We start from the raw sequence: 25827 nt of genomic DNA on the forward strand, positions 1-25827 counted from the left end.
TAGAGAGTGAGTAGTAGAGAGTAGTAGAGAGTGAGAAGTAGAGAGTGAGTAGTAAAGAGGGAGTAGTAGAGAGCGTGAAGTAGAGAGTAGTGGAGTAGTAGAGAGTGAGTAGTAGAGAGTAGTAGGGAGTGAGTAGTAGAGTGAGTAGTAGGGAGTAGTAGAGAGTGAGTAGTAGAGAGTAGTAGAGAGCGAGTAGTAGAGAGCGAGTAGTAGAGAGCGAGTAGTAGAGAGTGTGTAGTAGAGAGTGTGTAGTAGAGAGTGTGTAGTAGAGTGTGTAGTAGAGAGTAGTAGAGAGAGAGTAGTAGGGAGTAGTAGAGTAGTAAAGAGTGAGTAGTAGAGAGTAGTGGAGTAGTAGAGAGTAGTGGAGTAGTAGAGAGTGAGTAGTAGAGAGTAGTAGAGAGTGAGAAGTAGAGAGTGAGTAGTAAAGAGGGAGTAGTAGAGAGCGTGAAGTAGAGAGTAGTGGAGTAGTAGAGAGTGAGTAGTAGAGAGTAGTAGGGAGTGAGTAGTAGAGTGAGTAGTAGGGAGTAGTAGAGAGTGAGTAGTAGAGAGTAGTAGAGAGCGAGTAGTAGAGAGCGAGTAGTAGAGAGCAAGTAGTAGAGAGTGTGTAGTAGAGAGTGTGTAGTAGAGAGTGTGTAGTAGAGAGTAGTAGAGTGAGTAGTAGAGAGAGAGTAGTAGGGAGTAGTAGAGTAGTAAAGAGTGAGTAGTAGAGAGTAGTGGAGTAGTAGAGAGTAGTGGAGTAGTAGAGAGTGAGTAGTAGAGAGTAGTAGGGAGCGAGTAGTAGCGTGAGTAGTAGAGAGTAGTAGAGAGTAAGTAGTAGAGAGTGAGTAGTAGAGAGCGAGAAGCAGAGAGTAGTAGAGAGTGAGTAGTTGAGAGAGAGTAGTAGAGAGTGAGTAGTAGAGAGTGGTAGAGTGAGTAGTAGAGTGAGTAGTAGAGAGTGAGTAGTAGAGAGAGAGTAGTAGAGAGTGAGTAGTAGAGAGTGAGTGGTAGAGAGTAGTAGAGTGAGTAGTGGAGAGTAGTAAAGAGTGAGTAGTAGAGAGAGTAGTAGAGAGAGTAGTAGAGAGTAGTAGAGTAGCAGAGAGTGAGCAGTAGAGAGTGAGTAGTAGAGAGAATAGTAGAGTGTAGTAGAGTGCGAGTAGTAGAGAGTGAGCAGTGGAGAGTGAGTAGTAGAGAGTAGTAGAGAGCAAGTAGTAGAGAGTGAGTAGTAGAGAGGGAGTAGTAGAGGGTAGTAGAGAGTGAGTATAGAGTAGTAGAGATTGAGTGGTAGAGAGTAGTAGAGTGAGTAGTAGAGAGTGAGTAGTAGAGAGTGAGTAGTAGAGAGTAGTAGCGAGTGAGTAGTTTAATTTAAAAGGAACACAATGAGGGGGTTCATTTTGCCATAGAAATTATGATTAGTGCTGAAAAAGAAAAAATAGGGCACATTTTGAGTGACTTCTCAAGTCCTCTTCTATTTCATTAAAAAATTCTGACATGTAGACTGAAACATGCACTTTCAATACCAGCAGCAGACTTCCCTGGTGAGCAGTAGCTTTACTACAGTGATCTAATAAGCAACTAGAGTGCTAACATTCCGAATTTATGGCAAATGTGTGACACATCTGAATGCCTTCTTGATGGAATCAAAGTAAACAAGCATTTGCAATGCAAATAAGTCTCGCATTTGTGAGTTAGAGCTATTGACGTTGTAAATGCCAATTTCTTTTTTACCTACACGTTTTATTTTTGGAGTGAATGTATGTAGTATGCAAAATCCCTTGGAAAGGTCCTGCACATCGTAATAAATATATTGAAAAAGACGCAGTGTGGATTGTGTCAACAATTGCTTGGTACGTACCTCATGGGTGAAGTGTCGCCACACATGAACACCGTGGTGCTTTAATAATGCAAAACTCATTAATAAAAGTAGTGCTTACAGACTAAACAACGCGATTGGGATTGGAGCATGTGAATCTTAATCCCGGCTTCTCTTTCATTTTCTGGACTATTTGACTCACTATCCTGCGTCTTGGTTATCGCCAAAACACTGGGAGGCAATGAAGTTTGCCAATGGGGCGGGGGCAGGGGGGCTTCGGGGGTATATGAAAATGTATTCTTTGCCTAGTTGTCAAAGGTCGCCCGGTGCTATTAGTTAACCCCTTCGCTGCCAGGCCTTTTCCCCCTCCTGTGCCAAGCCTTTTTTTGGCTATTTGGGGTAGTGCGCGCTTAGGCCCCTGTAACTTTTTGACCACATTAGGTATCCACTCCAAATTTGCGTCCTTTTCTTCCAACATCATGGGAATTCTAAAGGTACTCAGGGTTTGTGGATTCCCCTGGAGGGGTCACAGAAATGAGCCAAAATACAGCAAAATTTTGTTTTTTTTCGGAACAATTGGAAAAACGGGCTGCAAATGAAGGCATCTGGGTTTTTCCCTGCAAATGTTATCAAAAAAGGGGTTGTGGGGTTGAAATCACCATTTTCCCAGCTTTTCGGGGATACCAGACTTTTGTCAGAAACCCAACATTTTTTACACAGTTTTGGCATTTTTCTGGGACATAGCCTACTTTTGCTATTTTTTGTGCTTTTGACCTCCTTCCAGTTAATGGCAAAAATGGGTACAAAAGCAATAATGGATCCTGGAAAGCTATACATTTTCGAGAAGAGGACAAAATTCTGAATTCAGCAAGGGGTCATTTGTGTAGATCCATGAAGGTTTTTTTATAGAAACAAACAGTTAAATATAGGATAAATTGAAAATTAGTTGAAAAAAAACAGCCTTTTGTGTCAACGTTTTCACCTGTAACTTCTTCTAATTATGACAGCTCTTTGAAAGCAATATGCCGTTGCATCCGCTGGACATTACTGGTTGTGGGGATATATAGGACTTGTAGGTTCACCAAGAACTCGACGAGCCCAGAGCCAAAAACTGAGCAGCATTTTGCAATGGTTTTTTATTATGTACCGGGTATATAGTAATTATTCTGTAAAAATGTGTACATGGAAAAATCGGTATGAAAGACACCTATGTATTTCTGAAATGGGAACAAAATATAGAGTTTAGAAACAGTAGATATTTGCACATTTCTGAAATTGGGAATACTCATAGTAGCATGAGAATTATCAGTCATTTTTTAGAATGACTTATTTTTTACACAATGTCTTTCATTTGGAAGGCAGAAATGCATCGAAAGTCAATAGATAATAACAGTTCCTTTACAAATCTGAATTACCCTAAGTCTCCCGATAAAAATGGTACCTCACTTGTGTGGGTAGGCATGGTGCCCGCGACAGGAAAGGGCGCAAAACGCAACGTGTTCACAACTCAATATCGCAGTGAAAATTTACCCTTTTTTGGCAAAGTGCCTAGCTCTAGTTTTTTAACCCTAGCTCTGCGGGCACCTTGGGAAACCTAGCAAACCTATACATTTTTGAAAACTAGACACCCAGGGGAATCCAGGATGGGGTGACTTGACTGCCTCCCACCAGGGTCTGTTACCCAGAATCCCTTGCAAACCTAAAAAATTGTCAAAAAAAACACATTTTCCCCACATTTCTGTCGTGGAAAGTTCCGGAATCTATGTGGATCCACAAATTTCCACCCACCCCGCATTCCCCAAAGTTTTACGAGAAAAACGGTACCTCACTTGTGTGGGTCAGCCTAGTGCCCGCGACAGGAAACGGTGCAAAACGCAACGTGGTCACACCTCAATTTCGCAGTGAAAAATGACCCTTTTTTGGCAAAATGTCTAGCTGTAGTTTTTGAACCCTAGCTCTGCGGGCACCTTGGGAAACCTAGCAAACCTATACATTTTTGAAAACTAGACACCCAGGGGAATCCAAGATGGGGTGACTTGACTGCCTCCCACCAGGGTCTGTTACCCAGAATCCCTTGCTAACCTAAAAAATTGTCAAAAAAAAACACTTTTTCCCCACATTTCTGTAGTGGAAAGTTCCGGAATCTGCGTGGATCCACAAATTTCCACCCACCCCGCGTTCCCCAAAGTCTTACGAGAAAAACGGTACCTCACTTGTGTGGGTTGGCCTAGTGCCCGCGACAGGAAACGGCGCAAAACGTAGTGAGGTAACATCAAAATTGCCTATCTCAAAACCACCTGGTTTTGCAAGGGGGGTCACCTGGGTTTTTGGCCCAGTGCTCGGCGGCCATCTAGGGAAACCTACCAAACCCATACATTTCTGAAAACTAGACACCCGGGGGCTTCCAGGGAGGTATGGCTTGCGTGGATCCCCCAACGTTTCCTTACCCAGAATACCCTGCAAACCTCAATTTTAGCTGAAAAAAATCACTTTTTTTCACACATTTGTGTGTGGGAATGTTGTGGCATCAACGGGCTCACTCAAATTTCCCACCTCCCAGCGTTCCCCTGGGTCTCCCGGTAAAAATGGTGCCTCACTTGTGTGGGAGGCCCAAGTACCCGCGACAGGCAAGGGCCCAAAACGTAGTGAGGTGACATCAAAATTGCCTATCTCAAAACCACCTGGTTTTGCAAGGGGGGGTCACCTGGGTTTTTGGCCCAGTGCTCGGCGGCCATCTTGGGAAACCTACCAAACCCATACATTTCTAAAAACTAGACACCCGGGGGCTTCCAGGGAGGTATGGCTTGCGTGGATCCCCCAACGTTTCCTTACCCAGAATCCCCTGCAAACCTCAATTTTAGCTGAAAAAAATCACTTTTTTCACACATTTTTGTGAGGGAAAGTTGTGGCATCACCGGGCTCACTCAAATTTCCCACCTCCTAGCGTTCACCTGTGTCTCCCGGTAAAAATGGTTCCTCACTTGTGCGGGGGGGGGGGGGGGGAGGCAGGGGAATGTCTTCCCCTGCCTTCCCAGTAAAAAAAAAAAAAAAGATCGACCACTCACGCCAGCGCTTCCCCCGTGGGTGGGTGCCATGACGAGCTGGACTCGTCATGGGCACAGCGCGACTGTGCTCCATGACGAGTCCAGCTCGTCATGGGCACAGAAGGGGTTAAAAGAGTGCAGATTTCATTAAGTTATTAAGAGTACTTTACTCGCATCAATTAGGAAATCAACATTAACTAAACAAAATGCCAGAATGCGTGTCAGTTTTCACAATGTTTTAGACAGTACTGGTTGCTTAGTTTCATTGCATTCATTTTTGTATTTACTCTTTTACACAGCATCCAAAGTAGGTTACCTAATCCCAAAGCCCCGAGTTGTTAAATGACCCATAGAAGGGAATCTTTTACAGTATAGCAAATGTGTCCAAATGTAGTTTTGGTAGTGCCATGGAATGATCAGCCAATGAGGTACTCGATGAGCAGTTATTTAACTACACGTTCAAAACGTACGGTATTGTGGCTGTTGTTTGTTTGTACCCAACCACATCTTTGAATGTGTTTATTAACACAGAGGTTCATCTACCAGACAGTGCTCACAGAGGGGCGACTAAAGCACAGAACAAAATGTATTCATTTATCCTGAGTTTGAAGGCACCCGGAAGGCTTAGGTGCCCGCCGGGAGAGGCTAGGGATCCTAGCGCTTCTACAGACTCTTGAGTGCTCCTCTGCACCAGCAGGGCACAGCTCAGAATCTGCCGCTTCTACTAAGAATAAGTGAGGGGGATGAGGTTGGGGCATGCGGGAGTTGCTGGCAGATTTCCAAGTTATTGTAAGTGATGATTCTGACGTGAGGCATTGGAGACTGACTTTTCTCGGTTTGTCTGCACCAGTCTATTTTTCTACCGGGCTCACTGTCATGTATCCATTCATCTCTTTTTGTTAGAGGTGCGCAAGCCAATATATTAATTAGCAGGTAGAGCCAGCCGGAGAAGAGCCAAGCGTATACGAGCCAGTGGGAGAGACGTGAAATGATCGGCATGTTAATCATACAGTAAACATGATGTAAATGTGCGATAATGTCTCTTCAGAATTCAAAAAAGTGCATTTCTTTAGCACGTCACCTCAGTACACAAGATTATAGCACTGAATTGAGAGGAAGTTATTAAAAGTACTTGTTTTAAGCATGAGTTAAAACACTGCCGCTCCTCCTGCCCGACAACAATGCCATTTGTGAACTAGGAGGCGTCAGTTCTTATTATATTTAGAGTAACATTAAAATCTAGTTCATTAAACAAGAGAAGTTTTTGTACAGCACGCATCTTGAACGTGCATATTTCAAGGTGGCAATAATAAAGATGAAAACGGAAGTGCCGGCAGGCAAGAAAACAGGAACAAGAGTTGGGGGGGAGGGGCAGGGGAGGTTGAAAAGTCACAAACTGAGGGAGGGGGCGATGGGGTGGGGAGACAGGGAAGAAAATAGTGTTAGGAGTAAAGGGGCCAATAGCCATGGAAAGATGCAAATGAAGAATGAGGAGGGACTAACAAGCCTCAAACCAATCGGAAGGCAGCATTTAAGACAAAAGCCAATGGGCAGAGAGTGGGAGGAGCTTCCACGAAGCTTCCACACCACAGTATATACTGCATGCTTTGCAAAGCGATGGCAGCGCATGAGCACTGCAATGCTAGACGAGGCCTAAAAGAAAATAGTGCTAGGAGTAAAGGGGCCAATAGCCGTGGAAGGATACAAATGATGAATGAGGAGGGACTAACAAGCCTCAAACCAATCGGAAGGCAGCATTTAAGACAAAAGCCAATGGGCAGAGAGTGGGTGGAGCTTCCACGAAGCTTCCACACCACACTACAATATATACTGCATGCCTTGCAAAGCGATGGCAGCGCATTCGCACTGCAACGCTAGGCGAGACCTAAAAAGGGCTTCTCTTCCACCACTGACAGGAGTAAATATGTGAGGTTTTACATTTTAGGAATAACCAGAAATGATCAAAGTCACAGGGCATTTCTGCCTGAAACACCCACACCGTCCCCACCCCTGCTCATTGGATTACTCCAATGTTTTGCGTTGCTAAATAAGACTAGCGGATGTAAATATAACGTACGCAACCAAGTAGCTTGAGAGCGGGAGTACCCAAGGCTCGAGTCGAGTGTAGAATCAGGTAGATGCCGCCTACCCACTATTTTCAGAGGGTAGACCCCGTCTGCTGTACTGCAAAGCTGGCCGGTGCTGGATGTCATGTGCACTTACGTGACTACAGCAATGTGAGTATGGTGTCCAAACTCTGACCATGTGGAGCAATGTCATATACCACAACAGAATGTGTCCACACAGCTGTGTGTGAGTAGGTATGTGACGTGAACTTCTGGTGTCATATGTGGTGTAGGACACCACTCCTGGCCTGCATTCGTTTGGGTCAGTCCTACACACAGCCCTATTCAGTACATGAACGTGTGCCTACGTTGGGGGTTGTGAGATTGTTGTTGATGTGCAATAGGGATTGTGAGAGGTTGGGCCCCGAGATAACATCTAACCACACGGGTCAACTACCAAGACCAGAATCCTTCAGGACGAGGGAAGAACATATCAGGGACATACACCTACAAAACGCGGCACGGGGAAAAGACACACCCGCCTCTCATGTCTTTTCACAGCAGCGGGGAGGAGTTGACTCCGGAAGCTGTAGTGCGGTCTCCTTGAAAGCGAGGACTGCCCAGGAAGAGTCGTGGTCGTCCAGCGGAAGCGGAACCCAGGGTGAGGAGTTGAATGCGGAAGTGCGAGGCGACCAGGAGAGAAGGGAACGTGAAAACGGCGACCGGAAAGAAGACGAGGAAGACGGCGAGCGGAGAGAAAACGAGGAAGAAGAAGCAGACGACCACTGGTCTGAAGAGTGGTGACGTCCACCAGAGGAGGCTGAGGAGCGGCCGCAACTCAGGAGAGTTGCGGCGGGGCTGGTGAGTGACGCTAGTTCAGGAGAAATCGGGGAAGGTTTAGGCGAGGGTGGCGGGAGGAGGGAGGCTATCGGGTGAAGGAAAGGGGAGGGCGGGAGCGGTCTCATCCTGGGGTACAGAAGCTAGTAAACCCTGAAAATCCGCAAGTAAACCCTGAAAACCCGCTTAAAACACTACATTTTGTTTGTTTTGCACTGCATTCGACCCCCCATCACTTAAATCCTTCCTCAAGTTTGTTGTCTCCCTATCATTTCACAAATCCCCTTGAGTACACCGTGAAAGGATCCTAAAGAGCACCGGGTGTTGGTGACGGTAGTAACAAAAGTACAAACTCTGGGCAGAATTCACTGATGGCCACCATTGTTTTTCCTCTTTTACGAGCCTCCGGTTCAAGATACCACCACAGACGAAGTCGAGCACCAGTCCCTGGCCACCGGCCCAACCCGTGAAGACACCGAGGCGACAACCCCATCATCCCATTCCGAGGACTCTGACTTGGAGGAAGAACCATTACCTACTGCCCTACAGCCCCAAACTGCATCACTTGAAAATAAAAGACCTGCTGTTAGACAGTATATCAAGCCTCCGCGTCTGTATATCCGACCTGCCCTCCCACAAGTGGTGTCAGAAGTGGGATCCGCAGAGACATGGAGGCTGCATTAGCAAAAATGGCAGAGAACTAGGAACACCTGGGTAAAGTAATGGAGAGGTTTCTCAGTGTAGTGGAAGAAGACCGGGACAAGATGCAGAAAGTGTTGACAGGACAAGGACAGGCCCATGAGACAGCAATGGACAAACTCACTGAGGCCCTGGGACATCAACAAGGGCCCACCTCCCTTCCGTCCATGGTCCTACAGAGATATGTTAGTGGGGAGGACCCAGATTTTTTCTTTAACAACTTTGAGCGAATAGCCACGGCTGCAGCCTGGCCTGCTGACAAGTGGGGACAGTACCTGGGACCCCTTCTGTCAGGGGATCTACAAGCAGCTTACCAGGCAGCGACCGTACAACGAACGGTCCCCTATGCGGACATTAAGCAATGTATAATGGAGAGACTAGGGGTCGATGACGAGTCCTACCGGATAAAGCTCAGACAAATAAAGGAAGAACCCCAAGAGACCCATTGGGCTCTGTACTTTCGGGTGAAAGACATGACCGATAGATGGCTGAAGCCTGCCACTACTGGCAAGGATGGTATCATGTCCAAAAATTATCAAGAGCAATATTTGGCTTCTCTTCATCCTCCCATACAGAGATGGGTGAGACAACAAGCCCATCTCACCCTGGAGACAGCCGTAGAAATAGCCAGCGCCTATAGTCGTGCCTAGGAGATACAAAAGGGAAAGGATGACTCCTCATGGAAAGCAGGCGGATCAGGAACACACTGACCCCCTCGTCCCCCGGTGGTAAAGAAAATGGAACCTGTAACCATAGTTCCCGGACCTCCTGGAATACCAGTCTTCAGGCCTCACCCACCTGGACCCCAATGTTTTCATTGTGGAGGGTTGGGACACATAGCTCGATTTTGCCCCCAAAAAGAAGAGCCTATGGAAATCGGGATGGCTCGTAATTACTATTGTTCCTCTTCTGACCAGAGACTTCCCCCGTATCATTGTAGAGTAAGGGTGAATGGACAACCCACCATGGCTCTAGCGGATACAGGGTGCCGATAAAGTGCCATCAGACCCCAAGACCTAGAACACTGGATTGAACCCATTGATGCGACCGTGGCTATCCGCTGTGTCCACGGAGATACTAAGCAATATCCCACCACCAAAGTCAAAATACAGCATCCAAACGACCCTGGCACCTCCTTGAAAGTGGGGCTCATCCCCAACTTACCAGAACAAGTCATTCTTGGGAATGACTACCCTAACCTACCACAGATGCTGAAACAGGGCCCCGAGAAGGAAGAGAACTGGTGGGCCACAGCGCCTTTTTCTGGAGAAGAAAAGCAGGAGTGGCCAAAATCCAAACCCAGGAAAAGCAAGAAATAAAAAAGAGCCAAAAAGGGAAAAAGCATTACAATGATGCCTGTCTTACCCGATGAAAACCCTTGGGAAACAGATAGAAACTTCCGTGCCGCACAACAGGAAGATCCAGCATTGCAAGAAGCCTGGAAAGTCGCCCTAGATCAGGAAGATCCCTTGCATGCAGGTCCTTATTTTTTTTACTAGAAATGGGTTACTGTATCGAAAAGGAAATCCCATCCAGACACCTCAGTTACTGATTCCAACGCCCTTTAGAGAAAAAGTGTTATTTTTAGCTCATAGCCACCTGTTGGGAGGTCATTTCGGGGCTGAGAAAACTGAGCGACAGATAACAGAAAGATTCTATTGGCCGGGAATTTTCCAGCAAGTAAAGAGATACTGTAAGGAATGCCCCATTTGTCAGAAACGTAGCAGGTATAAACCGCCTCCCGTACCCCTCCGCCCACTCCCTTTTATAGAGGAGCCATTTAGTAGAGTAGGGATGGACATCATAGGCCCCCTATTACCCTCTCGAAGTGGGTGTCAGTACGTGTTGGTCATAGTCGACTATGCCACTAGGTTTCCGGAGGCAATAGCCTTACGACGTTCAGATACCACAAACATCGCAAAGGCCATGATAACGGTATTCTCAAGGGTAGAATTTCTAAAAGAGATCTTAACAGATCAGGGAACTCCCTTCATCTCTAAGGTTATGAGACAGGTGTGCGCCCTATTGGGTATCCATCAAATTCGGACCGACGCTTATCACCCCCAAACAGATGGGTTGGTGGAGCGGTACAATGCCACCCTAAAGATCACCCTTAAGAAACTACTAGCCCTAGAGACAAGGAAATGGGAGGACATGCTACCCCTGGCTCTGTTCGCTATAAGGTTTAAAGTGCACAAGAGTACAGGGTATTCGCCCTTTGAATTGTTGTTCGGTCATCCGCCCAGGACACTACTGGAGATGGCTCAGGAAAAATGGGCAACCAAACCAGATAACACCAAATCCCTAGTTGAATATGTATCCAATCTGAAGACCCACTTAGGACAGATTCGGTCCATTGTACGCACTAATCTAGAGGAAGCACAAGCCGCCCAAAAAGCCCAATACGACAAAAAGGCTAAAGAGAGAACCTTTGCTATAGGTGATCCCGTCCTACTCATGATGGCTTCTTCAGACCATAAATTGTTGAGGCAGTGGCATGGCCCCTACATTGTAACAGAAAGGGTAACACCTGTTACCTACCGTGTTGTGACGATCCGGCTAGGGGTACCTCTCAGATATACCATGTCAATGTACTGAAAAAGTGGGAGGGGCCCTTACCGGTACTTGTTACTAAGACGGAGGCAGGGGTTCCTTTATTTGTGCAATGTATGGATCCCGCACTTTCCCCCACATTGAAGAAGAACCTATATGATGTTCTCATTCCTCTTTGTGATATCTTTTCTTTGACGCCTGAACGTCCATGGTATAGCAAGACATCAAGACAATCCCTGGTAAAAGGGTACGTCTCAGACCATATAGAATACCCAAGCCATGCCGGACAACTATCAGAGAGGAAGTGGACAAGATGTTACAAATGAACATCATAGAACCCTCCGTCAGCAAATAGAATTCGTCAATAGTTCTCGTTCCAAAACCAGATGGCTCGGTACGATTTTGTATCGATTTTCACGAAGTTAACAAGATCACGGAATTCGATACCTATCCCCTCCCAAGGGTGGACGAAATGGTGGAGAGAATAGGAAAGGCCAAATATATCAGCACCCTAGACCTTTGTAAAGGGTATTGGCAAATACCCTTAAGAGAGCAAGACAGCTTTCTCCACCCCAGATGGGCTATATCAATTCAAAGTATTACCCTTCGGGTTACATGGAGCACCGACCACGTTCCAAAGAGCCATGAATCAGATCTTGCGACCCCATGAAAAATACGCTGGGGCTTATATCGACGATATAGTCATCTATAGCGATGATTGGGCTCAACACATGTTGCACCTGTCCTTAGTTCTAAAAGCTCTAGGACAGCATGGCCTTAAGATCAACCCAGCCAAAAGCCACCTAGCAGCACAAACAGTGAAATACCGGAGCTATTTATTAGGAGATGGGGTCATTCGACCACAAGATTCCAAACTAACTGCCATATCACCGATTCCCTTACCTAAAACGAAAAAGGATCTCCGACCATTTTTGGGGTTACTCGGTTACTACCGACGGTTTGTTCCCAATTTTTCTCAAACAGCAGCCCCTCTCACCAATCTATTGCAGAAAACCGTGCACACAGAAGAAAGACTGAAACAACCCTCACAGGAGGTTTCACAGGCTTTTGAGACACTTAAAAACTCCCTAACATCAGACACAGTATTAGCCAGTCCTGATTTCTCACTCCCTTTGGTCCTCCAGACCTACGCTTCAGACCAGGGGTTGGGGGCCATATTATCCCAGGTGACCAAACAGTGGGAGGAGAAGCCTATCTTATATATCAGTAGGAAATTATTTCCAAGAAAGCGTAACTATGCGGTCATTGAAAAGGAAGCTTTAGCGATCAAATGGGCCATAGAGACTTTAAGATATTTCATGGAAGGAAGGGAATTCACCCTTTTCACAGTAAAGCCTTTGGAATGGCTAGCACGAAACAAAGGAAATAATGAACGAGTGCTAAGGTGGTTCCTGGCATTACAACCTTACAGGTTCCAAACCAGACACCGAAAAGGGACAGATCAAGGAAACGTGGACTTCCTGTCCGGATACCCACAAGACAACACCCCTAGTAGTAAGACAGCAAGGGGAAAGGGATGTGAGAGGTTGGGCCCCGAGATAACATCCAACCACACGGGTCGACTACCAAGACCACATTCCTTCAGGACGAGGGAGGAACATATCAGGGACATACGCCTACAAAACGCAGCCCGAGGAAAAGACACACCCTCCTCTCATGTCTTTTCACAGCAGCGGGGAGGAGTTGACTCCGGAAGCTGTAGTGCGGTCTCCTTGAAAGCGAGGACCGCCCAGGAAGAGTCGTCGTCGTCCAGCGGAAGCGGAATCCAGGGTGAGGAGTCGAATGTGGAAGTGCGAGGCGACCAGGAGAGAAGGGAACGTGAAGACGGCGACCGGAAAGAAGACGAGGAAGACGGTGAGCGGAGAGAAGACAAGGAAGAAGAAGCAGACGACCACTGGTCTGAAGAGTGGTGGCGTCCACCGGAGGAGGCTGAGGAGCGGCCCCAACTCAGGAGAGTTGCGGTGGGGCCGGTGAGTGACGCTAGTTCAGGAGAAATCAGGGAAGGTTTAGGCAAGGGTGGTGGGAGGCTATCGGGTGAAGGAAAGGGGAGGGCGGGAGCTGTCTCATCCTGGGGTACAGAAGCGAGTAAACCCTGAAAATCTGTGAGTAAACCCTGAAAACCCGCTTAAAACACTACATTTTGTTTGTTTTGCACCGCGTTCGACCCCCCCCTTCACTTAAATCCTTCCTTATGTTTGTTGTCTCCCTATCATTTCACAAATCCCCTTGAGTACACCGTGAAAGGATCCTAAAGAGCACCGGATGTTGGTGACTGTAGTAACAAAAGTACAAGCTCCGGGCAGAATTCACTGATGGCCACCATTGTTTTTCCTTTTTTACGAGCCTCCGGTTCAAGATACCACCACAGACTAAGCCGAGCACCAGTCACTGGCCACCGGCCCAACCCTTGAAGGCACCGAGGCGACAACCCCATCATCCCATTCCGAGGACTCTGACTTGGAGGAAGACCCATTACCTACTCCCTACAGCCCCAAACTGTATCACTTGAAAAAAAAAGACCTGCTGTTAGGCAGTATATCAAGCCTCCGCATCTGTATATCCGACCTGCCCTCCCACAGGGTCACAGCCAGTTCTCGCCTTCACAGTCATCCAATTGGCCATGTGTCTAAGGGATACACATGCGCATAGATGTCAGTTACCAGGGTGGACCTTCATGTGCGAGCATTGTCCCTACATCCAGCCACAATGGTGTGCCAACCAGAGTCCTTTGGGGATTGCACAGTGATTGGGAAGAGGGAGAGTGCAGTCCGCAGCAGGATAGCTGTGTAATTGGCCTTCGGTGACGAAATGGCAGTCCATGTCCGGGTCCAGGTGGAAGCCGCAGAGTGTTCCGGGGGTCACTAGGAGGTGTTTCCCAGGCCATGATGCATAGGTCATAACCAGGCAGGAACAGGCCATATGGCGGTGAAGGCTACTACTGCCTCGTTCCTCACACAGTAGTTCACATCCTTTTCCTACTCCCTTGATACGGGTTCTGTGTCTGGTATGTGTGGCGGCGTGATGGCTGCATCACTGTGTGCCACTGACACATCAGACTGCAAAGGTGAAGGGGCAGCATCACTGTGTGCCACGGACAGATCATGGGTCGGAACTGTGTGTCGATGTTCCCACTGCAGTCATCTGTGGCTGAGCATGGTGCGGACAGGGGGTGTCTGATAGGGGCTGTACATGATCCGTGATGGGACTCAGACACCCACATATGGCATCGAGTTTGGCTGCCATGAGCTTGAACCCCACACACAGCTGTTCAGCCAACTCCACCTGGGAAGACCCACACATTGTATGTGCTCCATGTATTGGTCGGGGGGTCCTGGGAGACAGCCGTGGTGGTGTGCATTTCCTGCTGTGTGGTCTGTGCAGGTGGTGGGGTCACCTTGAGGCATCTGGCCTGGCCTGCTCCTGGGGATGGGGTGCAGAGGCTGTTCAGTATCCGTTGGAGGGTATCTTGACATATATGCAGGTTGTCCTCTATGTCATCAATGATGGGGTTTGTGTCCTGCTCTGCAGCAGGTGCTGATTGTCCCTCTGAAATGTTAAGGGGAGAAGCAGGTTAACAGAGTTTCACATGAATGTTGTTGATTTGCAGATGTTTACATTCAGACTGCATGTCAATGTACATTGAGTGTTTTGGAGGAGCTGGCTATTTGATGGCAGTCTGTGCATTTTCCGAATACATGACGGATGTGTGGTAGTACCCGTTTATTATCACACTGTGTCAGGCAATGCCAGATGTGAGTGGACAGTTACTACGCACGAGCGGAACCTGTTGTGAGCTCTGTCCTGTGGTGCTGGTGTTGCACATTGTACCACATTGCCGTAGTTGCTGATGTCCTGTGATTGCTATGTGTGTGTGCTGCATTGTGGGGGAGTTGCCCCTGCAGCTCTGATTTCATGTGGCCATCTCCCTTTGAGGCGGAGTGCCTTAGAATTGTGTGCTTATCGGGCCTGATTTGCTTTTGACTTGGGTCATATGTGCTCTCGGACAGATTTTGTGGCCTGGTGCATTGCTAGTCTGCTGCGTGTTTCGTAGGGCATGGGTTGTGGGTGCATGTGGACATGTCAGAGTGTGACCTGCTCCTTTACGGATGTGATCTACACTGGGCTGCCTCCACGTCATATCGTGGGCGGTGTCATTTTTTTAATTTTTTGGCTGCTGCCATGCCATCGAACATGCAGTGTTACTTGCATAGTCAGTGTGGGTCACAGAGCCGCTGCTTTGCTGCATTCAGCACATGTGCATGAGTCGGTTGTGATATTGGTGATAGGGAGGGAGGCCCCTTTGTGCACATTGTGGACGGGGGCCAACTTTGAATTTCTATGTGTAGTGCAGTGTGACAAGCCAATCAGGGACATGTTCCACGGTCATTGTGGGTGTGCAGTGTGCTACACTTGATTGTGCATGTGTGCCATTGTGCCCATCTCCCCCCGTCCCACTGTTGCTGGTCGTTACTCACCCTGTTGCTGTTGTGTCAAGTTGTTTTGTGCTGTGTCCAGGCCCCCTATCCTGCCACCATCTCCTCACTGCTGACTGTGGCCACCATTTGTTACAGCTCATCCAGCTCCTCCTGTCTCGCAGGGGGCCCACCTCCAGTCGCCGTTGCTGCCTCCCTGTTGGGAGCGAGCTTATGTTTTCTCTGCCTTTTAAGATCATGTCAGCGCCTCTTGACATCCTCCAGTGACCTCCACGACACTCCGACTGCATTGATGTTGGTGACGATGGCCTGCCATATTTCTGTTTGGGTTGCCAGTGCCGCAGTGGAGGTGCCGAACAGTTGTTGATGGTGTTGGGTCACCTCCGTGACGATGGTCCGGTCTTCCTTCGGACTGAACCCAGTCTTTCTCTTCCTCTTGTCCTTGCCCTTCCCCAAATGCGGGGTTCCTGGCTGGTCCTCCGTGGGGCTTGTGGTGTTCGGCTTGTCCTCTGCACTCGGTCTGGTTGCATCCATTTTGCTACGCAGTTTGAATTGGTTTTTGGCTTTTTTTTCTTGCTTTTATAGTGCATTGTTCCACCAGACGTGTGGGATTTGCAGGCCTTTGGCTGGTCTTCGCTGATTTCTATACCGCGATTGGCCTCATCGCAGGATTTTTCGCATTCGCGTCTTGCATCTATGCGGCGTGGCGTTGATTTTGACGCGGACATTTGACGCGTTATCTGGTGACTATCGCATGCTACCGCCTTGTTGTGAATCCCAATGTCATGGGGTTATTTCCCCGCAATGGGCTGCGATATTGAAAGTTGCGTTACGCTACTCTTGCAGTAGTTATCACACGTTCTTGTGAATATACCCCTCGGTTGTTACTTTCACAATGATATTATTGTCCACAGAGTTTTGTCGAGGAACGTGTATCCAGACAAAAATTTATATTAACTCGAAAAGAAGAGGTGTTTTAACACCAGAAATTGAATTTAGATAAAATACTTTTGCAAATAAGCATACAACAAGGCTGGTTAAATTAGAAAATAGAGAAGATGACTGAAGTAAGTCATATTTTAACACAAGAGGAACAAGTGGTGATAAATGGGATAGTGATCTGTGAAGAGTTAAGATACTGTTCAAGAGAAGGGGAGGTGTTTCTTAAACAAAGGTAATAGGAAAGGGAATACTGTTAATGATGAGGAATTTTGGTCATTATTGGAGGACGAAGGCAGGGCAAATAGGGGTCCAGGTGGAAAATGTTTGAAAAAGAGGAAGTATCGAAGGGTCCAGGAGTATCAGGCTTTTCAGAGGAAGGAGGAATGAATGTCCTTGACATCTCAAAGAAGAGTGGTGTTCCACGTGGCATGCAAAGAAGGAAGGTTTACCCTGCAAAAGAAAATGCTTTCCACCAAGTTGGATATCAGCAGGATACACAGAGGAATTTGGATGAATAGATCCTGGATTTGGAGTATGATGATAGTTTTGAAGATGAGTTTGCATGTGGTGAGAGTTTAAAAGATAATGTGAGAACAGAGACCAAGGATCCTATTAGGCAGAATTAATCTAGCCCTTATTAGAAATTGGGTCTCTAGTTGGCAGAAGTATGCACCCTGTCCAAGTAGGTACCACAATCCTAGTCAGGGTAAGTCAGTTACACACCATTACTTTACCTGTGCTCACCCTGTGTTAGCTTGGCACTGAGCATGCAGGCTTAACTTAGGAAGTAATGTGTAAAGTATGTGTGCAACACTTAAAACAGTAAAACAGTGGAAACACTACATACAAATATCACGCCTGTATAGAAAATAGAGCTTAATTTATTAAACAGAACAAGATTAAAATGACAAAAATCCAATCAGTAGAACGTAAGTTTTAAATCTTTAAAGAATTTCTGCAGATATAGTGCTTAAAAGCATCAAGCGCCAACCGGGGCTATCGGATCACGCTTGACCAGGGTAAATCCAAAAGTTCAGGACATCCACAATGGAGTGCGGGTCGGATTCAGGGACCAACCTTGTGCCACTGAAATAGTAGGACTCTGTTTCTGGCAGCCAACTCAGGACACTTTGCTAGTGGACAGGCTTATCAATGCCCGGTGTCACGTTGGGTGCTTCCCACACTAACGTATAAACATGCATTTCATGGACATTATTAAGGACTCTTGCTCTTTGACTCCTCTTTGCTTTCAGTACGTGTTTGCTAGAATACAGTTATTTTCAGCCTTGAAAAAGTCCTTATGACAAAACAAGTGTAAGCTCCCGGTTTGTCCTGAATAACACATCTGGATCAAGGAATGTGAATTACTGTGGAGACAATAAATGACATGCAAAATAACCTCAAGTTTGCAGAAGGAAACATGTTTTTCATTGAATTCATTTCATGCTTTTGGACTACTGTGTGTGCTTCGGTATTTTTCTCTGATACCCGATGCGAGGAGCAGAGGACGCGATGCATCAGAGTCAATCCCGCTGTATGTAGGCGATGCATCGGTTCTGATATGCGCACTCGGAAAAGGGGCATTGGCGGATCCTTTACTAGACGTCCTCGAGCCATGCAGCCAGCGATGGGATGTATTTGTCCTGAGCGGCAGGGGCAATGCATCAGGGTGAAGGGGAGATGGATTTATTCTGAGCAACGGCGGTGATGCTGGATTTTTTGCAGAAAACAGCAAAAAAATTCACTTCCACTGGCTCAGGACTGAATTGGCACCACTTGGCAGGGCAGGACTCACAGTTGGCAGAGTCCAGAGGCTGTAGGAGGATTTTTTAAAAGTCTTTGTTGTACCCGAGACTTCAGAACAGGAGGCAAGCTCTTGGAGTCACTTTGGTTCTGGGGATGTAGAGATGCAAGTCCAGTCCTTCTCACTCTTAGGGGGTAGCAGGTAGCAGAGCAGGCACAGCAAAGCAGGATTCAACTAAAGTGCAGCAGAGTGACAGTACTTTCAGCAGCACAAGAGTTCTTCTTACTGACAGAATGTCCTCAGGTCCCGAAGTCTACCGAGTAGGTGGTGTCAGGTTTCCAGTACTTAGAACCAGTTGTGCCTTTAAAGTGGGATTACTTCAAAGAGAGGTGTTTGAAGTGCACAACGTCCCTGTACTGGCTCAAGACTCAGTACAGGGGGATATGCAGCGACTGTGTGGGGATAGGCACAGGCGCAAGTCTCAGCTCCTCCCTGCCCAGATTGACCCATCAGAATGTTAATGGCCCATCAGGATATGGATAGCCCATCAGGATCACCTAAGCTCCCTTTGTGTGTGGCTGTTTAGAGGTAATGCACAAGGCCCAGCTGTCACCCACCCCAGACGTGTATTGAAAGAGAGGCAGAGGCACCGAATAGTTAAAGTAAGAAAATGCCAACTTTCTAAAAGTGGCATTTTCAAACTTTCAACTTAAAATCCAACTTTATCTTTAGTTGTGATTTTAAATTGGGAGAGATAGGCCTTGCTTGAGTAAAAAACAAATGTAATTGTTTTTCACTACCAGGACATGTAAAACTTAAACATACATGTCAACTTAAACGTACAAGTCCCACTTTTTAAATACATTGTACCTTGGTCTTAGGGCTGTCTAGAGCCTACCCTAGGGGTGACTTTTATGGATTAGAAAATGAAGGTTTGGAGCTGGCAAGAGGGTTAACTTGCCTGGTTGACATGGCAGTTTACAACTGCACACACAGGCTCTGATGCCAGAGACATGTTTGAAGGGCGACTGAAAGGAGTGCGACAATCAGTGCTGCAGGCTCACTTGTACCATTTAATTTCCAAGCCCTGGGCACATGTAGTGCACTTTACTAGGGACTTTTAAAAAAAGGTACATATGCCAATTGTGGACAAGCCAATGTTACCATGTTTTAGGGAACGAGTACATGCATTTTAGCACTGGTTAGCAGTGGTAAAGTGCTCAGAGTCCTAAAGCCTGCAAAAATGAAGTCAACAAAACAGGAGGTCAAAAGGCAAAAAGTCAGTGGAAACCACACCAAGGACACCAGATCCAGCATCCCTTCAGAAATTAGACATCCAAGAACCTCAGATTGGTGGCCAAAGGATCATGTGGCAGAGTATATTAAATATTGGCTTAGGAGACCATTTGAGAAAGAGGAGAGGAAAACAATGAAAGCTGAATGTTCTCGCCAAGTAATTGAGGTAAGGAGACATTGACTCTTAATTTGGATCCTGATCAAATTACATATCTTTTTAAATTGAGAAGAAAACCAATAAAAAGTTCAGTGAGATCATTGAAACAATGCGATGATTCGTTATTGGATGTTTTTAGTACATTGGAAAGAATTATTGACATGGTGGAGGAGGCATATGTGAAGGGCAGTGATATTGATTTTGACTTTTTAAGATGATGGACCCAGAGACTAGTGACAAGAGGTTTGCTTTTTGGTGAAGGGTTAGTTAAATCCCTTGGGAAATCTGTCCAGACCTTCACTGCTTTAGATAAGGCGCACAGTTCTATGGTGAAGGAAGTTTATATGGAAGGGCCGGAAGGAGAAGGCAAACTTTCGGCAGAATCTACCAAAACAGCCTTTATAATAGCATACGAGAATCATTCGCGGGAAGTCAAGGATCAGCTGTTTTTTCCCCAGAGAAGAAGAGGATGCAGAACTAGATCTGTGAGGGGAAGAGCACAAGTTAATTTGTCAGGACAAGGTGAGTATGAGGACTGCTTCTGGTTTTATTCACGGAAAGATAGGAGGCAGGTTGAAGTGTTTTGTACAAGAATGGGAAAAGATTACAGATTATCCTGATTGGTGCAATTTTGGGGTACATAATAGAGTTCCATTCAAAACCCATCCAAAGAAAAGTTCCAAGGGAGTTGCATTTCAAACAACATCTAAGACAGATTATAGCAGACGAGGTGGCTCAGATATTAGAAAAAGGAACAGTTGTGAAGGTGAATGGGGATCAGGTTGGGTTTGTGAGTATCCTGTTTGTAGTGTGGAAAAAGGACAAAGGTTGGAGACCTGTGACAAACATGAGATAATTAAATTATTTTGTGATGTATAGGCATTTCAAGATGGAAAGGATTCATCTGTTAATAGATGTTATGCAGGATTTTGACTTGGATTGGATGGTAAAAATGGATCTGAAGACACATATTTTTGAGTTCCGATTGCTTTAGACCATGGGTACTCGCAAATATTTTGCTAAGGGCCTATAAGTTTAGCCCATGATGTGACCAAGGGCCGCATTAATGCCAGCGGGGTGGCGGTCATGTGAGGGGGTTTGGCATTAAGAAGGGTGTAGGGTAAGCAATGCATATACATCTAGTGACTAAATTGAAAACTGTGAAACCAGAAAACATGGGATTAATACTGGCTTCGCACTTTACCAAATTGTGCCATACTTGGCAATTGTTTTATTTTATTCCCCCTCCTTTTCTTCATTATCACATATTTTGTTCATGTATAGTAGGAACCCAGGCCACCCAAAGAGTGCACATAACAACTGACTTGCCACCTTAGTTCACCAATTGTTATCAGGGTGGAGGACAAATTAATGTTTCTAAATTGCTGTGTGAAAACTATCACTTTTAAATTAATACTTCTTAATGCTCTGATTTACTAAGGTGAAAAAGTGGTTCTGCATGTTAAATACATTTTATATTTTAATTTTGAAGAGACTTTGTCATATTTTTAAACTTTTGCTGCAATATGTCTTTAAAAATGATGGTGTTTGTAAAGTCAAATGGTGCAAGACACCCTAGTTACTTCCCTTCTTTAATTTCAATTAACCCTGAAATAAAGTCTTGTCTGATTATTGAACAACTTTTTCATGTTAGTACTGAGTTGTATAAACAGCAGCCCAGTTCTGCTGGAGACCAGGGGGCTGCCTATAAAGGTCAGGAGGGCCACATATGGCCTCGGGCTGTACTTTGAGTTTCACTGCTTTGGACAGTCAGATTTTCCTACAATTTAGATTAGAGGGGCAGTTATATAAATTCAAGTGTCGTTTTTAAGGTCTTTCACCATAAATAAGACACTTGAATTTTTTGAATTTTTCAAAGGTAATGAGACCTGTTGTGGGGATTATGAGAGAGAGAGATGTACAAATAATAATTTATTTGGATGATATTTTGAACATGAATCAGGATGTGGAGCTTAGGAAAACTCAGTTGCTTTTGGCGAAGGAGTTGTTGGAGTCTCTGGGGTTTTTAAAAAAAATCAGTAAAAGTCACTTCTGATTCCTTCACCGATGATGGAATTCTTGGGTTTTACTATAGACATGGTGAAAGTACAGCTGCAGTTACGAGAAGAAATTTGTCTAATAAAAAGGAAAGTAGGACGTTTGTCGGCGAAAGACTAAGTAGATTTGAGGGAGTTGGCTCAAGTAATTGGGATTCTATCTTCATCAATTAAGGAAGTTTTTCCAGGACCCTTGAATTACAGAGATCTGCAGAATCTGAAAAGATCAGGTTTGTCAAGAGGTCTTTGGCATGGGGAAGTGGTGGCTCAGGAAGTTTGGACAGAGTTAATTTGATGGATGAAGATTTTACAGGCTTGGAATGGCCACATTGTATTTGGTTCAGCCCCAGATTTTATTTTAGAATCAGATGCGAGAAATTTAGCTTGCAGAGCACAGTTAGAGGATCAAGTGGGAGGTGGAAAACGAAGTTTAGTGGAGAGGCAGAATCATATAAACTGCTTAAAGTTAAAGGCAGGAGTTTTTGCCATTCAGAGTTTCAAGAAACAGATTCAGGGCTGTTCAGTTTTATTGAAGATGAGATGGACAATGTTTCTGCTGTAACATATAACAACAGATTGGGAAGAAGTAGATCAAAGAGGTTTATATAGTTGGGATAAGGAAATGTGACAGTATTATTTGGAGCACGAGATAACTTTGAAAGCTCTGTACTTAAAAGGGGAGAAGAATTTAGTGGCGGATTGGAATTCACACAATGTAGTGGACTTCAGCGATTGGAAGCGGAAGACACAGGTGTTTCAGGAGATTCAGTGAGTTTTTGGTCCTCTGGAAGTGGATCTATTTGTATCATGTTTAACTTTTCATATAGAGGACTATGTGAGTCGACGTCCAGATACTGGGGCAATGCCAATAGATGCTTTCGGTATGATTTGGAGGAATATCAAGGTTTATGCTTTTCCTCTGTTTTCGATGATACAAAGAGTGTTGTTGCAGGTGAGGAGACAGAAGTGTCAGTTGGTTCAGATGACACAGTTTTGGACAACTCAAGCTTGGTTTTCATCAGAGATGAAATTAGTGGCGAAAGTGCCATTTCTGGTGCTGTCTTGCTGTATTGCTTCACCCCCCCAAATAATAGAAAATAGCGCCCTCCCGAACGGAGGCACAAACACGGCGAAGCAATAAAAACACCAGGAAAGGGATGTCACTCTTATAAAATGAGACACAACAAAAGACTGTTTTCAGAATAATGCATGGGGTTTTATTTGTGCAACACTCTCTAACAAAAAGGCTTTCCCAGATGTCAAATAACATTCAAATGTGTGTGTGTGTGTATATATATATATATATATATATATATATATATATATATATATATATATATATATATATATATATGATTAAACAGGGTGCCTCGGATCTTAGAGATGCACTCCTCGAGGTAGCAGGTATCCAACCTTCTTTATTAGGAGAACTGCGCACCACAGCTGTTAAGTTGAAAGTCCCGACGCGTTTCGAAGCTCCCGCTTCTTCCTCATGGGACAGCAATGAGAAAAGTGACGAAAGCCTGCAACCATTATTTATCCATAGCGCATGCGCTCCCTGGTGAGAAGCATGCTGGTAGTTGCAGTAATTCATTCTCCTTCAGTGGAGTCCGTACACTTTAACTAAGTTTTTTATTGCCTTTGAATTGTTCACAGCCCTCCGGTGGGCTCCAGGCGTGGTGTGCAGCTCTAGTCTACGGCTCCCTCACGCTACAAGCAGGCTGTCTGATGGCAGCCATGTAGACCCGCTATCTCATTCCCAGCGGGTGGTGCATCTCCCGCGGCTGAGGCCGCCGCGTGAAACATGATTAAACAGGGTGCCTCGGATCTTAGAGATGCACTCCTCGAGGTAGCAGGTATCCAACCTTCTTTATTAGGAGAACTGCGCACCACAGCTGTTAAGTTGAAAGTCCCGACGCGTTTCGAAGCTCCCGCTTCTTCCTCATGGGACAGCAATGAGAAAAGTGACGAAAGCCTGCAACCATTATTTATCCATAGCGCATGCGCTCCCTGGTGAGAAGCATGCTGGTAGTTGCAGTAATTCATTCTCTGAAAAAACCATAGGTTTCAGGGGTGTTATAGTTAGCTGGACTTTTCACTTGTACAAAACCATTGAAATTCCCCCGTTATAGTTAGTTCAGCTAACTATAACTCGCGCGCCCGCAATGCACTGCTGATGACGTCACATATTACATCACTCATGACATGGTCAGTGACATCACTCATGACATCACTGATGACATCTCAAATGACATCACTGATGACATCACTGATGACATCATCCAGTGAATGTGTGTTTTTCTGAAAATTATCTCAAGGTCGATGGAAGAATAAATGGGTATATAAGTGTCTAAATGGATGATTTGTTTTTGAAAAATTGATTGTGTAACTGACTGATTAAGTGTATCTTAGTGAATACATGGCTTAGTGAGTAATGTTTAAATATGTAAATATCTGTATCAGTCTCTCACTTTGTGTATAAGTGGCTGCATGGGTTGGTGAGTAGCTACATGGGTGTCTATATAGGTTATTAGTTGTTTTTTTGAGTATCAGTCTGAGTGTCCTCATGGTTCGGTGGGGGGTATTACGTAGTGCATAGGTGCATGAAGGAGTGACTCACTATTTGTATGTGTTGAACACAGCATGTGTGCAGGACTGTATGGGTGGATGAGTGTGTGTATGGGTGTGTTAGTGAGTGAATGACTGTCTCAATAGTGTCTTTATGAGTAACTACATATGTTTTAAACTAGTATATGTGACTATTGGTGTATATATGTGAGTATATGTGAGAGTGAGAGATTGAAAGAGTTCCTGTATGAATAAGTATGTGTTTCTATAAGTGATTGTTTAAAAGACTAAGTATGTGTAAGTTTCCGTAGAAGTAAGTGTGGTGGTGTGTGTATAACTGTATATGCAAGTAAATGTATGTTTGATTCTTTATTAGCATGAGTGACTATGTGTGTGAGTAACTCTATGGATGAGTGGCATTGTGTAACAGGATGTATAGGTGTATGAGTACATATGATGAGTGAGTACATGTATGAGTGACTGTATAGGACTGTTGGTGAATGAGTGGATGTGTATGTGGATCTTAGAATTACTGAAGAGGTTGTTGTAACTGGTATTGGTATGTCCATTGTTTTGAAAATTTTAGTCTCTATTTTTGAATGTGTGTATCAAAGGTTATATTAGGGTGAGAGGAGGTCTGCCACTCTATCACAAGGATGATGTCATCAGTGATGTCATTTGAGATGTCATCAGTGATGTCATGAGTGATGTCAATGACCATGTCATGACTGATGAAATATGTGACGTCATCAGCAGTGCATTGCAGGCGCGCGAGTTATAGTTAGCTGAACTAACTATAACGGGGGAATTTCAATGGTTTTGTACAAGTGAAAAGTCCAGCTAACTATAACACCCCTGAAACCTATGTTTTTTTCAGTGAATTTCTGAGGTTTTTTAAATGCTAATTCCTAACTATAACGTGCCTGAAACCTATGGTTTTTTCTGTGAATTTCAAAGGTTTTTTAAATGCTAATTTCTAACTATGCCTACAGAAATAGGACATGTGAAGAAAGAAGAAAAAATGCACAGAAAGAAACAAAAGAAGTGCAGAAAGAAGCAACAGAAGTCCTCAAATACGAAGATGAGTGCAGGAAGAAGGATAACGTGCAGAAAGAACAAAAAGAAGAGCAGAAAGAAGCCTTGTTGCAAAATCATCCTGTACCCTCAACTTTTTCAGACGGATACTGGTGGTAACTGAGTCTGACTAACCAGTCCTAGAGCCAGTGCTATGTTAAAAGACACTTAGAATACAGTGAAAACACCTACATACACTAGGGAACATTATGCGTTGGGGTCCCCCTGTGATTAGCATGACCTCCTCTGTAAGCCCCTAGTATATAATAGGGCATGGGGATTAAAACTACCTCTTAAAACAGGCCACAGGGCGTTTTTGCACACGTTAACTCAGGCCCCGTTCCCTCCCTTCACCACTGTGTAAACACGCCCTGTGGCCGTTTTTAGTTGGGAGATTAAGTTCATTTGAATCCTGAGGGTCCCTAGGGTCCAACTAGCCCACTAGGTACCTCCAGTAAGTGCCACAGAGCTGCGTTGCAGAGAGGTGTAAAAAGTGGCACGGCCTGGACCACCTCTCTGCAATGCAGCTCAGTGGCGCTTACTGGAA

This window comes from Triturus cristatus, chromosome 1_2 (assembly GCF_964204655.1).
Source record: "Triturus cristatus chromosome 1_2, aTriCri1.1, whole genome shotgun sequence".
In the NCBI taxonomy this organism is placed as follows: Eukaryota; Metazoa; Chordata; class Amphibia; order Caudata; family Salamandridae; genus Triturus; species Triturus cristatus.